At 38.6% G+C, this 19,811-nt stretch overlaps 1 protein-coding gene and 1 pseudogene across 5 annotated transcripts in view; one reads left to right on the top strand and one right to left on the bottom strand.

The window, feature by feature from the left end:
• Positions 1 to 216: 216 nt before the first annotated feature.
• On the bottom strand, positions 217 to 5,069 carry LOC143395819 (large ribosomal subunit protein eL39-like; annotated as a pseudogene). The gene is made up of 3 exons (XR_013090815.2): positions 3,676 to 5,069; positions 2,126 to 2,202; positions 217 to 950 (listed from the first exon to the last, which is right to left on the bottom strand). The product of XR_013090815.2 is annotated as a large ribosomal subunit protein eL39-like (transcript).
• Positions 4,650 to 19,811, top strand: part of Ralgapb (Ral GTPase activating protein non-catalytic subunit beta) — a 106,502-nt gene continuing 91,340 nt past the window's right edge. For all 4 annotated transcript variants that reach the window (XM_076851839.1, XM_076851840.1, XM_076851841.1 and 1 more), the window contains exon 1: positions 4,650 to 4,879. The gene's annotated coding sequence lies outside the window, so the exon portion shown is untranslated. The remainder of the gene's footprint in view (positions 4,880 to 19,811) is intronic.

Here is a 19,811-nt window from a genome sequence, read left to right on the forward strand (position 1 = left end):
AACAAAACATCCTACAATCAAGAATATCCAAAACATCACAATACTGGATAAAATTATCATATGGACCAAAAGAAAAGCATAGAGAAGAAGGAAATAAATTCACATATTTACAATCAACTGATTTTTTTTTTACTTGTTAAATTCTGGAATACATCCAGAACAATCATTTTATTTTCAAACAAAATGTTTTTTTTTAATTTATTATTAATTATTAGTGCAGAGACTAGAAACAAAGCGAAAAATCATATTCCAACTAAACATGCCCAATTATTCAGACATAAGTAACATTTTCAGCTTGATATGGCAAGGTGACAATGGCCCTGACAAAGCATAAACATGTAAGCTATCTTACATGCAATTCTTTAAAGGCCCAGCTTGGTTCGTCTCCAGTGTCTCCTCTTGGAGTTGTACCTGATTTTGTTACCAGTTTTCATCTGAACCTACTGGGGAATGGGACGATTTTGCTTTTGTTTCTTGGCGAGGAATTGCTTGATCCTGAAAGTCTTGTGAGAAGACATGGTGAGGAATGGAGTCCACTGTGCATACCATGATGTTGGAAGGAGAGAGCCAAAAATTTCTCCTATGTTGAGCTGTGAGGCGTTCTTCTGTGTGCGGACCTAATAGAGAGCTCCCTGCATTTGCTCCCACTGGTGAGTTTAGAATTCCAAGCCTGTGGTGGGAGTTATCATGGGCAATAAATCCTCAGTGGCAGGAGTCGCTATGGTACCAGAACATTGTAAACAGGGATGTGATGACTCAACTCCCTGTCCTGTCTTCCAAGTCGCATTTTTCTTGTACCTTACTGACACCATCTTGGCATCCGGAACTCCTACCTTCAGGGTGGCCGAGGTCGAGAAGGTGGGTGCAGACCAAGGCTACTCGGAGCCCGCAGGCCAGCGACTTCTTGGGCGGCAACAACTGGGTCAAACCAACAGCCTCAAGGCCCTCAACTGATTTTTTTTTTTTTTAAAGAGAGAGGTGTGAGAGAGAGAGAGACAGAGAGAATTTTTAATATTTATTTTTTAGTTTTTGGCGGACACAACATCTTTGTTTGTATGTGGTGCTGAGGATCGAACCCGGGCTCCACGCATGCCAGGCGAGCGCGCTACCGCTTGAGCCACATCCCCAGCCCTCAACTGATTTTTTGACAAAGGCAGCAAATACATACATTGGTGAAAGTTTCTTCAACAAATGGTAAGGGGAAATAGGATATCCACAGGTAAAAGAAAGAAACTAGATCCCTATTTCTCAAAAAAGAAACTAGATCCCTATTTCTTAAAAAAAATCAACTCAAAATGGATGAAACACCCAAAACTATGAAACAACTAGAACAAAATATACAGGAAATGTCAAAAGGACATCAGTCTGGGCAAATATTTTTTGGAAAATATTGTAAAAGCACAGTCTAGAAAAGCAAAATTCAATAAATGATATTATATCAAACTAAAATCTTCACAGTAAAGGCAACAATCAACAGAGTGAAGAGACAAACTATGCAATGAAACAAAATATTTGCAAGCTATTCATCCAACAAGGGATTAATTTCCAGAATATATAAGGAACTCAGCTCAACAGTAAAACTACTACACCACAAAAGCAAAAACAAACAAAAAAGACAAATAATCTGACTTAAAAATGGGTGAATTACCTGATAGACATGTCCTGAAAGATGTTAAACAAATGTCCCAACGGGTGCATGAAAAAATTCTCAATATCACTTATCATCAAGGAAATGCAAATTGAAACTAAAATGAGATACCAACTTCCCCTAATTAGAATGGCTACTATCAAAAGGACTAAAGATAACAAGTGCTGATGAGATTTGAAAAAGAGGAACTCTCATCAACTGTTAGTGGGAATGTAGATTTGTACTGCCATTATGGAGAACAGTATCACAGTTCCTCAAAAAACTAGAAATAGAACTACTATGTGATCCAGAAATCAGTTATGTTTTAGAGACATCTACATTCATGTGTTTACTGCAGCACTGTTCACAATAGCCAGGAATCAGCCTAGGTGTCCACAGATGGATGAATGGATAAAAAAGTGGTACACACATACACACACACACACACACACACACAATAGTATAAAAAATGATATTGCCAGGTGTGATAGTACATACCTGTAATCCCAGTAATTCAGGGGTCTGAGACAGGAGGATTGCAAGTTCAAGGCTGGCCTCAGCAACTTCATGAGATCCTGTCTCAAAAATAAAAAATTAAAAAGGTCTAGGGGTATAGCTCAGTGGTAAAGTACCCATGGGTTCAATTGCCAGTACCAGGGGAAAAGAATGAAATTCTGTCATTTATAGCAACGTGAATGGAACTGAAGGTCATTATGTTGAGTGAAATAAGCCAGGTACAGAAAGACAAATACTGCATGTTCTCACTTGTGACAGTTTAAAAGTTGATCTTGATGTAGATAAAGGTAAGGGGAGAGGGGCATGAAGAAAGATACAGAAGTGGTTGCATAGGAGGAATAACATCTAGTGTTCTGTAGCACAGTGGGATAACTATTGTTGTCAATAATTGAATATTTCACAATACCTAGAAGAGAGGATTTTGAATGTAATTGTCTGTATGTCTGAGGTGATAGATACACCAATTACCCAGCTTTGATCATCACTCATTGTGTACATGTTTGAAATGTCATACTGTACCCTATACATATATATACATGTATATACATATAATTATTGTGTGAATTAAAAAGAAACATTTTAACAAAGATGATAAAAATTAAGTGCTATTATTTTAAGCAGAAAAAATCAATTCAAAATCATATCTATTATGGTAAACATAATTATGAATGCATATAAAAATGACCATGGGAAAAAAAACACATGATTGTGAGTAAGATAATAATGTGTGGGATTTTAAAATTTCTATTATTTTTTACAGTATTATTTGTGAAATAAAAACAATAATAAAACAAAAATCCTAGGTGTTTAGGTTGGAATTGAACACACAACTTTTCCCATTTAAATCAGTAAAAATGTACACTATTTCATTCAAAAGCTGCCCATAAGGCAGAATTTCAGGAATTAATTAAAGCCACAAGGTGGGGGGATGGAGGTATTTTCATAATCTCAAAGGCTTTTAAACATTTAAAGCTTCTCTGTCCTCTGTACCTGTCACTCTTCCAATTCCCATCTCCTGTTTCTCTTCTAATCTATACAGGTGTTCATTATTCATTGTTAAGAATGTGTCTGGTTGCAAGTAACAGAAAACTCCAGAAACAGAAAACTATGGTATAAAAAAGATTCTCCCCTCATAAAACGGGAAGGAAATACAGGGTTTGCACTGGTGCCTGGGTATGCCCTTTTGTCTTTCTTTTCTACCTTTCTTAGTACAGTCCACTCATGGTCTCAGAATGCCTGTTGCATCTCGGTTGGAACAGCGAAGTAGGCAGAAGGAGAAGGACACAGATTTCCCAATACTCCCCTTTTATTTTAGGTTTCCCTGGGCCTTCAGTCTATATTTTATTGTGCAGGACTCTGTCTCACTGCCACACTTGCAGGGAGCTTGGTGACTACATGCTTTGCTTTTTAGCCTCTGTAGTGTAGAAAGGGAAAGGAAGGGTGGCTGGAATAGATATTGAGTGAGTTTCCTAAAGTATGTGTCACATTGTATTTAAATGTTTGATCCACAATGTGTCCTGGCACATTCTTACCCCTTTTTCCTCTTCATTTCTGTAGCTACTTTCCTGGGCTTGAGGAATTGCTCTCCTGTTTTATCCGTTCTGGTGGAATACCAGTTCCTTTGCCACTCCTTTTAGAGCGTGAGGAGTTGCATTTTCTTTCTCTTTGCTCTTTTCAGACAAGCATGCCTTCAGCACTACTCAACATCCCGATCCCTCCCCCTCCGAATATCCAAGGTCAGTCTCAAGGCCAGCCCTTCCGTGAATTTCATCATTCCTCCCTCCTCTTTTCTCTCTGCCCAAGTTTCCCCCTTTACACACACAAGGTACTTGGGCTAACCTCACTACTGGTATTATTTTCTACGTTGAAGTCGAAACAAATTATTTAAAGTGGTAGGTAGTCTGCAAAACGTCTGGTGCATGGCAGGTGCTCAAATCAGCATTTCTTGCTATTAAAAGTCTTATCTCCCATATCAAACTCAGTTACTTAATGAGAGGCTCTGAACTGATGTCTGATTCATCTTTTTAACCCACACCAGGCCTGGTTAGAACGCTGCTCTTAACTAACGCTGTGCCTGTCTGATAAGGCTCCGGGCAAAAGGCATAATTTCAGAGAAAGAATGCTGAAACGGTGGGATGTGAGAAATTTCTGCAGCGTGAGTGGCAGCCAGGATCTTTCAGAGAAGCCCCTTACTCCTCCGCACTGGTAGCAGGCTTGAGTCTAGATTGTCGTATGAATCATTGGGACACAGGTGGAGTGGCTCCCGGGCTGCACGGAGGTACCGGCATCCGTCACTTCACTTATCGCTCTCCACTGGAGCCGGAAAGGGAGGAGTGAACATGCCTCGCGCGGCCCTCTGGGATGGCTGCGCACGCGCAGCTTCCGGCTCCATGTCTCGGGAATTATTTGACACCACCGGCTCGGCCCCTCAGAAGTCTCTGATCAGGCGCACTGCGCAAGCGCAGTGTCCCATTTGGCTGGGGAGTTATTTGACGCCGCCGCCCCTGGCAGTCGGAAGTTGCCTGAGCAGAGCCCCGCCGGCCGGCCCGACCGGCCTTCGTCGTCCCCAGGCGCCCTGGGAGAGTCACCGACTGGTGTACTGACTGACCGCCTGAGGACGGCCGGCCGGGGCGGTGAAAGAGCAGGCCTAATGGCGCGGGTCGCGTGAGGCGGAAAGCTGAGTGCGGCCGGCGGCGGCGCCCGCCCCAGCGATGCGGGCCCCGCCCGTCGCCTCAGGTAACCGGGCTGTCGGCCCCGCGGCGGCTAGACCCTCCCCTCCCATCTTCTCCTCTTCCCTTTGGCGGTCGCGGGACTGCTGAGGCTTGTTTCTGGGCTCTGGGTGCTCCAGGCACCTGACCTTCGGAAGCGCATCTCCGAATTTTGAGGGAAGCCACCGGGGTAGGGTACCTTGGCCCCAGGGTCGGCGGCTTCTCTCTGGTCTGTGCAAACCCAAGCTGGCCCTTGGGAGCTGCCCTGGCCGGGCGAAGCTCTCTCCTGGCAACCCGCGGGAGGGGGCGGGTCTGGAGCCTGGAAGACAACTCCGCGAAGAATTTGGTCCAGCGGAAGGGTTGGCGGAGTTGCTGCCGCCCAGTGGGGATGATGCTGCCCATTGCACGGTGATGCTGGGATGAGGAAGAGTTGGTGATGAGAGTAAACAGCTAACCCTTTTCAGCGCTTGCTGCCCTGCAGGCTTTGCGCCAGGACGTACGTTCTGCACAGCTAAGTTCACAACAACCCCTTGAGGTGATAGGTGTTATCCCCATTTTATTGGCGAGGTAACTGAGGCCCTGAGCTGTTAGGTGACTTAGGTTCCCAAGGTCACATAGCTGGTAATTTGAATCCAAGCCGGCTGGCTCCAGAGTCAAGTTCTTAACAATTAGGTCAGTGGCTGTCCAACTTTGCTGCATGGTAAAATCACCTGGGAAGCTTTGAAAGATTCTTGATTCCCACATAACACCCCAGACAAATTAAATCAGAATGTCTAGGTGGTGGAAGTCAGCTGTCATTATTTTTGGAAGTTCCCCCTGTGATTCACGTGTTCAGCAGAGTTTGGACCACAACAGTAGGTAATTCTGCATCTCAAAAGCTGCATCAATGTTTCTCTAGCTTAAGTGTGCAGGAGAAATGTCTGGGCACTTGTTAAAAGTGCAAGTTCCATCCGTAGGGATCTTTTCAATAGGCCCACTGGCTTCCATTACACCTGTGATAGGCTGTTGGGGGTGGGAAGTAACTTTCTTTGCAGGAATTCTGAGTCACTTGGGCCTTTAAAATGAGTACATCTCCTGTAAAATTGTTGGTTTGCAATTTCCTAAGTAATGCAGTACTCATTGGTATGGTGTCTCTAACCTTTTGGTCTTCTTTGCATATGCTGTTCCTCTCCCTAGCCAGTCCTCTAAGCTTTCTCAACACTCTATCCAAATACACACTTCTGCTCTCTCCTACATACAATACACAAATCCTTTTCTTACTGTCTCTAGCTGTGTAACTACCACATTTCCTTCAAGATACCTCTGCCCCAACCCCCATTCATCTTTGTTTTTCCAGTCTCCTCTTTAGCATCATCATAATGGAATTTACCAGTTATTTTCTACAGTGTTAGTTTTGTCCCTTCTACTGGATTATGAGTAACTTGAGGGCAGGGACCATATTTTCTCCATCTCTGTATTCCTTCCAGTGCTTTACATAGATACTCTTAAAAGTTTTACTTAATGCAATATTTGAGTCTCTTTTATGCTGTTGATAAACTTTATGCTGCAAATAGAATTTTCTCTGTTTTCATTTTTATAAAGGAACTTGGTAGTTTGTAGTGTTTGGAGTTTTTTTTTTTTTTCCCCCTTGGGAATGTGCTAGTTAGGTTCATTATTTTATCTGACTAGCAGTCGAACAAACACATTGAGTTCTTACCAATGGCAAGGCACTGTAGGACTAATCGTGTGCAATCAACAGCAGTTGGTTTTTAATGTCTCATTTTATCATACTCAGATACAATCAATTTTATGATGGAAACCTTTCTTTTACCCTTAGGCATTTGCATGTGTTTCCCCTCTCATTGTCCAGAAAAATGTTTAGTTGTCATACACTGAATACTGTTGTCTTGTTTATTAGTAAATGCAAGTAAATGAAATTGCAGTTAGTTGTAGTTCATTCTACTCACTAGCAGAGACAACTTAAGAACTACTTAAGAATTGACAAATTCAGCATTGCAGAATTCTGAACTGCCATTTCCCTACAAGTTTTAAAGAAAACAGACCAGTAATTCGGTTTGGACTTGGTTTTGGTTAGTCTTTAAACCATGTAAAATTTATAAAGTAGGTGAGTATGTTTGTGAAGATCATTATTAGAGTTTGGGGGCAATAAAATTTTTTATACCAGTTAAATATGGTGAAATGTGTAGACTGAATAAAAATATACACTTCATATAATGACATTCTTTACAGTGTAAAGTTTTTTTTTTTTTTTTTTTTTTTTTTTTTTGTGTGTGTGTGTGTGTGGTGCTAGGGATAGAACCCAGCGCTTTATGTGTGTGAGGAAAGTACTCTACCAACTGAGCTATATCCCTAGCCCAACAGTGTAAAGATTTTTATGGGATAACTTTTCTTGGTTCACTTAAGTACTGTTTGCTCAGTTTTTAGGCTAAGGTTAATACAGAAACTGACAGGATAATTCATGTTAAGTCCAGGTACTCAAGAAACTTGTCCTTATTTTTTCTGATCACATATGACCAGAGTCTCCAGTTCTGGTGGTAGCACATGGAAGAAACTCAGTCTTTTCATCTGAGGTTTAAGTCTCTAAAATAAGGATGAAAAATTCCACATGTTCATGGAAAGATTGAAAGTGACTTTAATCATGGTAGCCTGAGATCTGTGAATGGATTCCTTTCAATTTGGGGCATACATCAGTGTTAGCAGATGTCTTCCCTGACATGTATAAGGCCTTTTGGATAGAATACATGATTTCTTTTGGTATAGGATGACTAAAATTTTAGTATTAGAGTCTGTAGCGTTTAGTTCTAACTTTTTAATAGATGAAGAAATGAAGTAAGTATCTTGCTCAAGGTGACATGGTTTGCTTCTAGCACATCCAGAATAGAAAGCAGGCCTTCTTCCTTTGGGTACAGTGTCCCCTTCCATGACTCCTTCCTCCACCAGAGGTTGTCTTGTTTGTTGTTAGGATTTGTGTGCCTTTGTATTGGGAGTGGGGAAAGTGGACAGAGTAGTCTGCTATATTTGAGATATCCAGTTAGGTAGGTAGGTAGCAAATGCTTGGTGTATGATATGCACTTTGCTATGTAAACTGGGGATACTAAGAGATGTGAGACAAAACTCCTTTCCTCAAAAAGACTATAGTCCAGGGGCTGGAGTTGTAGCTAAGCAGTAGAGCACTTGTCTCATACGTGTGAGGCACTGGATTTGATTCCTAGTACCACATATAAATAAGCAAATAAAATAAAGGTTCGTCAACAACTTAAAAAATATTTTTTTAAAAAGATGGTAGTCTAGTCAGAGTTGTAATAAAAATGAAAATATAGTATCTAAAGCACCTCTGTGAAACAGAATTTTCTGTTTGGATGGAACTGTATCTACATCTGGTGTGTCCAACATGGTCATCGCTAGCCACATGTGATATGTGAAATATGACTGGTGCAACTAAGGAATTAAATTTAAGGAATTGAATTTTTAATTAAATAGTTTCCTATTTCTATAGATACTATGTTGGACAGTAAGTCTGAGGTTTCAAAGAGGAGAGCTGCTGGATGTGGTGGTACAGGCCTTAATCCCAGTGACTCAGGAGGCTGAGGCAGGAGGATTGCAAGTTTGAGGCCAACTACAGCAACTTAGTGAGAGCTAAATAAAAAACAAAAGGACTAGGAATGTAGTTCAGTAATAAAGGACCCCTGGTTCAATCCTAGTACCCCCCCCCCAAAAAAAAAAAGGCTGGTAAATGGGGGCATGTGGGGTCTTCATATTTTCTTTGGGTAGACTAGAAAAAAGCTATCTTTGGGGAGACATGTAAACAGAACCTGTCTTTTCTTCCTGTGACTTGAGTGTCAGATAGGATCTTTAATAGAATCTGGTACATAGGTGATTGCATTTTTTTCCAAGTTGATTGATATTTGCCTTGTGGGGTCAGGGGGTCTGTAGAAGAGATTATGAACTGTGGTCCTTTTGCATTTATTAGTCATAATTTAAGTTATATGGATGAACTTGAATTCACCTGTGTGCCTTAGAATCTAGCACATTTCATTTATTTGCTCAATGTTTTGGCACCCTATACCTTTTTTTCCCAAGAGAAGCAGGCATACCTTATAATGTGTACCTTGCATTTGTATGTCCCTCAGTGTATTGACTTAGGTTGCTTATTTGATCTTCTCTAAGTCACTTTAGGTAGGTATTCTCCCTGTTTTACAGATGAAGAAACTATGAAAAAGAAATGCCAAGTGACTTATCCAAGGTCGTATAAGGAATGGAGTCAGACAAAAGGAAGAAGCATTGGACTTTGAACAAGAGTTGGAGTTTCTTGTTCTAGCTCTATTGTTATTTGATGTAACCCTGAGAAAGTCATAGCCTTAACTTTTTTTTTCTTACCTAGTGGCTATTGCAATAAAATGAAGTAATATGTGAAAGTTCTTTGAAAACAACCAATTATACAAAGGTACATGAGATTTCCTGTAGTGTTTCTTTTGTATTATGCTGCTTTTACTACTCATCACATCAGTTATTGTATTAATACTGCATTATGGTGTCTTATTGATTTCTCTCTCATCCTGAGTATGAAAACTTCTGGGCAGCCATTGTGCCCTGTTTATGTCTCCATACCTACATCTTAGGACAAACTGGATGCATAGAAGACATTTAGTAAGTGTTTAATGAAATAACTGATATGTGGATTTACCTCATAGAGTTTTAAAAAATTGTTCTCTGTAGTTAAACTTGAAGCTGCTTGGGAACAGGGATGTTTATTTACTATTATATTCTCTGTGCTTGGTGCATAGAAGGCATGTAATAAATAGTGGTTGAATCAATTGATATAATTAATGTCAGGCTGTGGTCTTAGTATGTCCACCACTGTATTGATTATTTGTTATTTAAACTAAACTTACATGTTACTCTGAGGAGGTACTTACAAGCTATAAGCTGTTGCCCGGCACACAGTCACCTGATAATAGAAACTTGCAGAAGGAAAACCTAGAATGGGTAGATATGGAGTTGAGAAGGAAATTAATGGATCTGCAGGGGAGCAATATCATCTTCCTGTATTCACTTCTGGAACACTAAAGGTGGCGACTTCTCTGCTAGCAGCTCAGGTTGACAGCAGATAGTCTGTGGGAGGAGATTTATCATTTGACTTCAGTTATGTCTTCTTATATCTCACCACAGTGACCAACTCTGCCCTTCCCCTCAGTGTATTAGCCACATTAGAGTTTACTGTTCTATTGTCTCTTTAGCTTATCTTGAACACTTTTGTCAAATTACTTTAATGGAAATTAATTTCCTGTTGTATCATTCCTATGGTAAAATTAAACTTTTATTCTCTGCCTCCAGTTTGTTCCTATATATTTTCTTTTTTTCAGCATTGATTTTTTTTTATTTACAGGTTTGTGACTTGACAGCCCATCCCTGACCTAGGCCCTGCTTCTTCTACAAAAGCAATCTGAAATGGGGCTTCTCAGTTGGCATGGGGGAGCCAGCACGCTATCTAGGCCCAGCCAAAGAACCTGGGGGAATAGTAGCTTTGAAACTCAAGCCACAGGCATTGGAAGGGAGGGAAGGAGGGCAGGACTTCTAGTTCAAATGGGCAGTGTGCTGATGAAGTAGACAAGGAGGCTGGTGAGGTCTGTTCACCTGCCTGAGCCAGGGCCCCAAAGCTGGGCAGAGGGGTGACAGAGCTGGGGAAGGGACAAGTCAAAAAGAGTTTTGGAGTCAGGTGAGGCCAGTTCAGGTATTTCAGGCCCAGTAACCTCTCAGAACTCTATGTCTAGGAACACACCTCCACAGCCATACTTAAAACCATACCCACCCACACCCACTCCATGTGCATAGAGGTCTGCAACAGCATTGAACCTACTCTGGATTCCTAGGATGTCTCTGAATTGGTACCTAGCCCATGGGTCCATGGCAGGTGGAACTGCCAAGGGGATGGATCATCTGCATTGTTGCTGATTGGCCCCTCACAGACAACGATCCAATTGATATACACATTCACTGATTCTGACAGACATGTGATGGTCATTTAGAATTCCTCTGGGAATGCTATAGAAGAAATGACTCCAGTGTTGTGGTCATGGTCCATTTTAACATCATGAAACTTAAGTGGTTACAAAGGGTCAGGTGAACTGGGTCTCCAGGGTGTCTTCTTGGAGTTTGGCATCTGATTTGACTTTCTGCATCCCATGTCTATAGCTGGGTGAACCTGTACTCATCTCCCCTTCTATACATTTTTCTCCCATTGAGTTCTAGAAAGATAAATGTAAGTGATATTGCTGGATTGGGTTACTTGTAAATGGTATTACTGAGTCAGGTTACCTGACATTATCATCTCTTGCTGTATTCTGATAAACATTCTTGCTATCCTTGATTGAATGCTTAAAAAATGGCATATAATTCTGAGGCTCCTTACAAATGTGCCATTTTATTAACACAGTTGGTCTGCTAGCAGACCCAGGGTAAATGGATCAAGGCACAGCAGTATCCTACCATGGTGCTGTCCCAAGAGGTGGATATGGATATGTATATCCTTGCCCAGGAGAGCCTTGGCTGTGCGGCAGTTCTGACTCCTAAAAGTGATGATATTCTCTGAGATCTCATATTTGTGTCTTTGGATAGCCTCAGCTGGTACAGCAAGAGGAGGTTCTTATTTGTATATTTAAGAGTAGGCTGGTGGGCTGGGGTTGTAGCTCAGTGGTAGAGCATTTGCCTGGCACACATGAGGTGCTGTGTTTGATCCTTGGCAGAACATAAAAATAAGTTAATAAATAAAATAAAGGTATTTGTCCATCTACAACCAAAAACAATTAAAAAAAAAAGTAGGCTGGCAATTGCAAAACTGGGCTAAGTGGAATTCACCCTACTAAGTCTGTTACACCACACTCTCCCCTCATCCTTTTATCCCCCCAATAGCAACAAAAATGAAGTTATAGGACCTGTGTAGTTGAGATGTAAGCTTGGCTCCTGTGGCAAAGATGGGTCAGGGTGACTTCCAGGGTTCTTACTATGTCTTCCAGTACTGTTGTGCAGGTCTTCCTTTTCTTTTCTGGAATACTTATTTTATTTTCAGGCCAGCAGCATGTCATCCATAATGTGTGACTCTCTTTCCTCCCTCCTGAAGAATTATACTAATTCCATTACCAAAAGCAATGTGTGCATTTTATCTCAGATCAGAGGCAAAAACTAAACCATAGAAGTTGTTTTTAAGCTTACATGTGGATTTAAAGAAAAAAAATTTTTGTAGTTGTAGATGGACAGAATGCCTTTATTTTATTTGTTTATTTTTATGTGATGCTAAGGATCAAACCCATTGCCTCACATGTGCTAGGCAAGCACTCTACCACTGAGATACAGCCAAGCCCCATTGTGGATTTTTTAAAAAAAGAACTTGAATTTACTTTCCAGTATTTCAAGAGAAGGATATTTCACAGAAATATTCAAATTCCTGTGTGTCTTCAAAAATTAAATTATCTTTTCTAGTTGGATTAGCATTTACTGAATAGTAGCTGTGCCTTTTAATCAGAGCCTGTATACTCCATTTTGCCATAGTCCACCCTACCCACTTTATTGCTTACTACACTTAGTTCTTTCTTTCTTTATTTTAATTAGGTATATATGACAGCAGAATGCATTTTGATTCATTTTACACAGTTGTAGCACAACTTTTCATTTCTCTGGTTGTACACCATATATGCAGTTATACATGTACCTAGGGTAATGATGTCCATCTCACTCTACCATCTTTCCTGCCCCCAACCCCTCTCCGCCTTTGCCCAATCATACTTCCTCCACTTTTCCCATGCCCTCCCCCTGCATTATGGATCAGCATCCATTTATCAGAGAGAACATTTGGACTTTGATTTTTTTGGGATTGGCTTATTTTGCTTAGCATGATATTCTCTAACTCCATCCTACACTTAGTTCTTTAACTGGTGGTTTGATCTAATACTTGGTAATGATTTCTGTTTTTTAATCATGAAATTAATACATAATGTCTAATGTACTGTCTTCCAGAATTTTTAAGAAATCAATGGAACTCTATTACAAATGAAAAACATAAATTATTGCCTTTCTAATACAATTAGTATTTCAGCAAAAATACTCAGGGACAACTATACAAAAGAGCATAATAAAGTTGCCAGATGCTCATATGTATAAGTTGAGAAGTGAGACAGTATTGTGATATTTTTTCTGAAGTTTGACATTTTGAAGTACAGGCTAAAGAAGTATACATGTAGTTCCTGTGATTGTGTTTCTGACAACAGTGTGTGGTATTAGTAATTCATTCCATGAGTGGCATGGCCATTAGGGATAGAATTTTCCTAGAATGATAAATTATTACTAGACAGTTTAATGTATTAAAATTTATGTTGTATTTATATGTAAAATTGAGTTGAATTTTGATACTTAGTTCAGAACAGTGATTTTTTCTGGCAGATGTTTAAAAGTCATATGAGACGTAGTATAATTGTTCTTTGTGCAGGACTGCCTCATGCATTGCAGGATGTCTCGATTTCCTGAATGCCTGAAAATACCAACAGCCCACCCAGTCATTGTGTTAACCCGAACACACCTAATATTCTCACAGTCCCCCCTTGAGGGCAGGGTTTTTCTATTAAAAATCATTGACCTTACGTTTTGAGTATGTTCTTATTCCTAAACAGAGTTAAGTTTTACTGCTTGTTTTGCTAGTTTAATAGGTACAAAAAAATAATACCTTAAAATTACTTTACTTTGAACTTCTTGATTTCTTTTTTTTTAAGAGAGAGAGAGAGGGAATTTTTTTTTTTTTAAAAAGAGAGAGAGTGAGAGAGAGAGAATTTTTAATATTTATTTTTTAGTTTTCGGCGGACACAGCATCTTTGTACGTGGTGCTGAGGATCGAACCCGGGCCGCACTCATGCCAGGCCAGTGCGCTACCGCTTGAGCCACATCCCCAGCTCCAGGAATTTTTTAATATTCACTTTTTTTTAGTTTTCGGCGGACACAACATCTTTGTTGGTATGTGGTGCTGAGGATCGAACCCGGGCCACATGCATGCCAGGCGAGCGTGCTACCGCTTGAGCCACATCCCCAGCCCCTTCTTTGATTTCTTTATGTTTGTTTCTGATGTTTATTTTCCTTTCATTGTTTTGTTAAAAATATTTTTAGTTGTAGCTGGTTGCAATACCTTTATTTTGTTTATTTAGTTTTATGTGGTGCTGGGGATTAAACCCAGGGCCTCACACATGCTAGGCAAATGCTCTACCACTGAGCTACAACCCCAGCCCCCCTTTCATTGTTTTACTTAATATGCTTGTGACCATAGTCCAGTTCTTTGTCTTAATGTATTTTTTTCTTTTTAGTATTTTGTTAAAATATAGCATCTGTTTTTGTGATATGTACCTTTCAACATTTCAGTATTGGGTGCCTATGACTACTTTTTCATTGTAGTCTTTCTGTAACTTTCTATTTACAGGTTTCTTGAGAGCATTTATTTCAGCTGGGTTGGTAGTGCATGTCTGTAATTCCCAAGGCTTGGGAGGCTGAGGCAGGAGGGTTGCAAGTTCAAAACAAGTCTAAGCAACTTAGCAAGACCTTGTCTCTAAATAAAATATAAAAAGGAATGTAGCTCAGTGGTTAATCATCCCAGGCTTCAATCCTTGATACCAAAAAAACCTCCCTCAAACCCCAAAACGGCATTTATTTCATTTTCTTACATTCAGTCATTTAAAAATTACTGTTTAGAGAATGGAAATATATTACATTTAAAAACTTTAAAAATGTTTTGAATAGGGTAGAATTTAAGAGCTATTGATTCTGCTTTGATTGGTCTTTTGTAGAATTTTTAAAAGAATGGTACTCCATTCTTCAGATTTGGAGGAGTGGTAGCCAATTCTTTTCTTTTACAGTACTGGAAGTTAAATCTAGGGGCTTATACATTATAGGCAAGCACTCAACTGCTGAGCTACATCCCTATGACTAGTAGCTGTTTCTTAAAAATGCATATTCATAGACTCAAGCCTAAACCTACAGAACCAAAATTTTCTAGAGATGGCGCCCAGGAATCTGCATTTCAACTAGAGTCTTCTAGATGATTCTTATGTGTACAGTGGAGTTTAAAAGCTAGTTTAGCTTTTTCAATCCCAAAAAACCAAAGACTGAATGTTTTCTTTGATAAGTGGATGCTAATCCATAATGGGGAGGGGCATGGGATGAGTGGACGAATTTTGGATTGGGCAAAGGAGGCAGGCATGGGGATAGGAAAGATGATGGAATGATTATCCTAGGTACATGTATGATTGCACAAATGGTGGGACCCTACTTCAAATTTAACCAGAGAAGTAAAAAATTGTGCTCCATTTGTGTACAATGAATTGAAGAGCATTCTGCTGTCATGTATAACTGATTAGAACAAATAAAATTTAAAAAATATTTTTATTAGTTATTGATGGACCTTTCACATGCTAGGCAAGCACTCTACCACTGAGCCACAACCCCCCAGAATAAATAAATTTTAAAAAATAAAAAAGGAAATATATTCTCAATCCCTCTAATCAGATTTCTCTAGGAAATATAATATTTGCCATTTGTTTTACATTTTTTAGCCTCTATGTTAATACAAATAAATAAATTAATTAAAAATGTAAAAGAGCTAGTTTGGCTTTTTATTTTATTTATTTTTTCCCTCTTAAATTTTTTTCTCCAATAATGTATTGTTTGGAATAGATAAATATTAATTATTCTTTTAATATTTGGAAATCATTCAGCATTTATATTTACTAATAATTATCTTAAAACAAGTTGATATTTTTCAACTTTTATTTGTATATGACATTAGAGCTTGAGACATACATTAGTGGAATAGAGGGAATATGTGCTGATATCTTCCTTTTCCCCCATTGGTAAACCTTGACATGCTCTAACATTTATTAATTATCCACTGTGTGTCAGGGACTTCTCAAGAATTCAAGAGTTAAGGTTCCCACTCAGAAAAGCCTAATGTTAGCCAGGTGCAATGGCACATGCCTGTAATCCCAGTGGCTTGGGAGGCTGAGAAAGGAGAATTGTGAGTTCAAAGCTAGCTTCAACAATAGTGAGGCAATAAGCAATTCAGTGAGACCCTGACTCTAACTAAATAAAATACAAAATAGGGCTGGAGATGTGACTCAGTGGTTGAGTGCTCCTGAGTTCAATCCCAGTACCAAAAAATAAATATATATATATATTTTTCCCAATTTAAAATAATCAACAATAAATAAAATATTGCTTAGAATTCTAATTAAAATTCTGATTCTATCACCTTTTACTGTCAATGTCTACAAACACTCCAAGCTGTAGCCACAAATAACTACTGATGATTGCTCAAACCAAACAAATTCTTTCACACCCTATGTAACTAACTGTTCATACTACTCCTGCTAATTGAAAAGCCATCCCTGAGTTGGGATTAGTGCCTCTTTGTTGCTGAGGCTGGCTTTGAACTTGTGATCCTTCTGTCTCAACCTCCCGAGCAAAATTATAAATTTTATATGAAAGAATAACTAACTGCCTTGAATAACTAATAAACTTGAAAAAAGAGCAGAGTAGAAGGGATTTCCTTTCAAGATATTGAAATGTTTTATGTGCTTGGCATAGTTGAACAGAATAGTCATAGATTTCAGTATAAATGAGAATTTAATATATGACAAAATTGGCATTTCAGTTCAGTGAGATAAGGAGGACATATTTTTAATAGATGATACTGGCACAACTGTGTATTGAGAAAAAAAATAAAATTGAACCTTTCCTATACTTGTAGGAAAGTAAATTCTATCACTTGTAGAAGTAAATTCCATATGAATATAAAACTAAAATGTGTTAAACCCCTTGATGTCTTGCAGGGAAATCTAGGACATTACATGTACTCATTAGGGTGATGTTTTCAAACTTCTTTACCACGACTGATAATATGAAATGTATTTTACATTGGGACCCAGAACATAACACATTTGTAAAAAAATGAAACAAGTTCACAGAACATTGCTTGCCTTTACTATGTGTGAAGCCCTTGATGTATGTCCTCTTCCATAATTTTTAAAAGTAGAAATATTTCCCGTTTTATTTATTTCATGATCCCAGTTTGAAAAACATTGGTAGAGGGCATAGGGAGTAGAAACCTTTAGAACCAGAAATTGGTGGCTGGGGTTGTCGCTCAGTGGTAGAGCGCTTGCCTAGCACGCTTGAGGCTCTAGATTCAATCTTCAGCAATTTTATTTATTTATTTTACGTAAAAATAAATAAATCAAATGAAGGTATTGTGTCCAACTACAACTTAAAACAAATAAAAAATCCAGAAGTTGTAAAATAAAAGTAAATACTTGGCTAGAACAATGACATTTTTACCTCATACCTATCAAATTAGCAAATTTATAAATAATGCTGATTCCTAGCAGGAAAAGATTAATTGATTCCTAATATATATGGGAGTTGCTACAGCTTTTTTGGGGAGCAGTCTGGCAAAACCTTTTCACATTAAAAATATATTTACCCAGGGCTGGGGATGTGGCTCAAGTGGTAGCGCGCTTGCTTGGCATGCGTGCGGCCCGGGTTTGATCCTCGGCACCACATGTAAACAAAGATGTTGTGTCCGCCGAAAACTAAAAAATAAATATTAAAAATTCTCTCTCTCTCTCTCTCTTAAAAAAAAAAAATATATATATTTACCCTTTGATCTAACAGTTTCACTCTTTGAAAACCTATTCCATAGAAATAGAAAGGCTACTCTTAAAGATACATGAACAAACATATTTATTACATCATCATTTTCAGATGACAAAAGAATAAAAGGAAATGATGCAAATGTACATTATTAGAAACTGATTGAATAATTTATGCTACACCCGTACCATGGACTGTTACACAGCCAGCAAAAAAATCTTATTAGTTGGTAGAATATTCATGAAATATTTACTATTGAATGGAGAAAATAAAATTAAATACCAAAAAAGTATATAATCCTTAGATGTGTGTGATATAAATTATTTTAATGCATTTGAGGTAGGGTGGAGCAAGAAATAGGAGAAAGTATTAAGTTGTTAACATGATCATCCAGGGAAGTAAGTTATTTGGACAGGGAATAAAGCCAAAATAAAAATGAAAGGGTGAAAACTACACTAAAAAATCCCTGTAATAAAATATCCTTGTGCATTTATATAAGAGACTATGTATTGTATATGTACATTATACTGTATATATGTTATATGTATATTGTATGACATCCATATACTTGTGTGTATATATGTGTTAATAAAGAAGAAAAATGTATGGGAATAAGTTATCTTCTGATAATGATGGCTGCCTATTAGAGCTTTCCTTTTTTCCCCATTTCTAAGAGTGCTTATTTCAGGGAGGTACCAGGATATTCTTAGGAGAATTCCTTATAAATCATAAGGAACCTGAAGCAATTTCAGTTGTCAGACACATCCACTCTTCCATTAAATTATAGGTACCTTGTTAGATAGTGGTCTTTTCCTCCTGCCTTTTAATTTGCAGGGACAGATTCAGAGGAAGGCAATCAGAAGATCCTCATATGGTTGCTAGGCCCGGAGTTTCTCAGACTCCAAAAGAAGCTGAGTAGTTTGAGTAGGATGATAGAGGAGAGAGAAAGTGATGGGTTTCTGTATATGGAACAAAGAAAGAAAGGTAGTTTGGGACTAGACTGTGAATGACATTGTCAGGCTAAGGAGTTTGATTTTCATTCTGTAGACTAAAGATTTGCAAATGCCATATGCTCTTGAAAAAACACTAATATTTAGTGAGCTGGAATGAAGTTTTGCAGGATAAAATTAAACAATGCTAGTCTCTTCTCACTTTGAAGAAGAAGTAACTTAAGGGGTAGAATTTTTTATATATATATATTTTTAATTGTTGATGGACCTTTATTTTATTTATTTGTATGTAGTGCTGAGAATCGAACCTAGTGCCTCAGGCATACTAGGCAAACACGTTACCACTGAGCCACAACCCCAGTCCCAAAGGGGTAGAACTTTTTTTTAATATATATATATGTATCTTTATTTATTTTTATTTGGTGCTGAGGATTGAACCCAGTGCCTCACATGTGCGAGGTGGGCACTCTACCACTGAGCTACAGCCCTAGCCCCCCAAAGGGGTAGAACTTTTAAAAGATTCATTGTACCTGTGTATTTTGCTTAAACTACGGGCTGAGTAAACATTCAGAAAAGGTGATAGAAATGAGTTGAAAAGGACTAAACATTCTCAATTCTCTGAGTATGATTTCTATGGTTGTAGTATTTACATTGCATTCATACAGGTGTGTTTTCTGCAACTAAAATTCCTCATTTGTATGGCCAACTTAGATATAACTTCATGGAGAGCAACAGCATGTGCAGAAGCAGTACCAGGTGGGGAGAATGTATAGGATAGGGGGAGGCGGTATGTGCCATGTGTATTGGAGCCCAGCAGATTTGGGTTCAGAATCCAGCTCTATCCTGCTAGAGCTCTGGAGCCTCATGTAAGAAGCAGACTTATCTATACTGTTGACTTTTTCATCTGTGAAATAGGCATAACATTATTGCATATTCATAAGGTTGTTTTGATGATTGCATGAGTAAAATGTAGTAAATATATAATAAGTGACTGCCTTTAAAATGTTTTCTAAAGAATACTGTGAATTCCAGAGATCTGTTCCTGGAAATTTGAGTGATGTTCTTGCAAGAAATGAATTATTCTCAAAGAATTTGAAAGTCTAATTTGAGGATGTTGGTAGAAAATTGCAGGGGTATGTTTTTAGTGCATAATAGGAGCAGTTGTCTCTCCTTTATGGAGAGATGTTCCAAGACCTCTAGTGCATGTCTGAATCCTTAGGTAGTACTGAACCCTACAGGCTGGTATAGGCTCCACACTTTCTGGCACAAACATGTTGCTATTAGAGCACATTTTTCTGTTTATGTTTTTTATCCACAAATTTAATGCCTTTTCCA

Source organism: Callospermophilus lateralis, chromosome 3 (genome assembly GCF_048772815.1).
Source record: "Callospermophilus lateralis isolate mCalLat2 chromosome 3, mCalLat2.hap1, whole genome shotgun sequence".
NCBI classification, from domain to species: Eukaryota; Metazoa; Chordata; class Mammalia; order Rodentia; family Sciuridae; genus Callospermophilus; species Callospermophilus lateralis.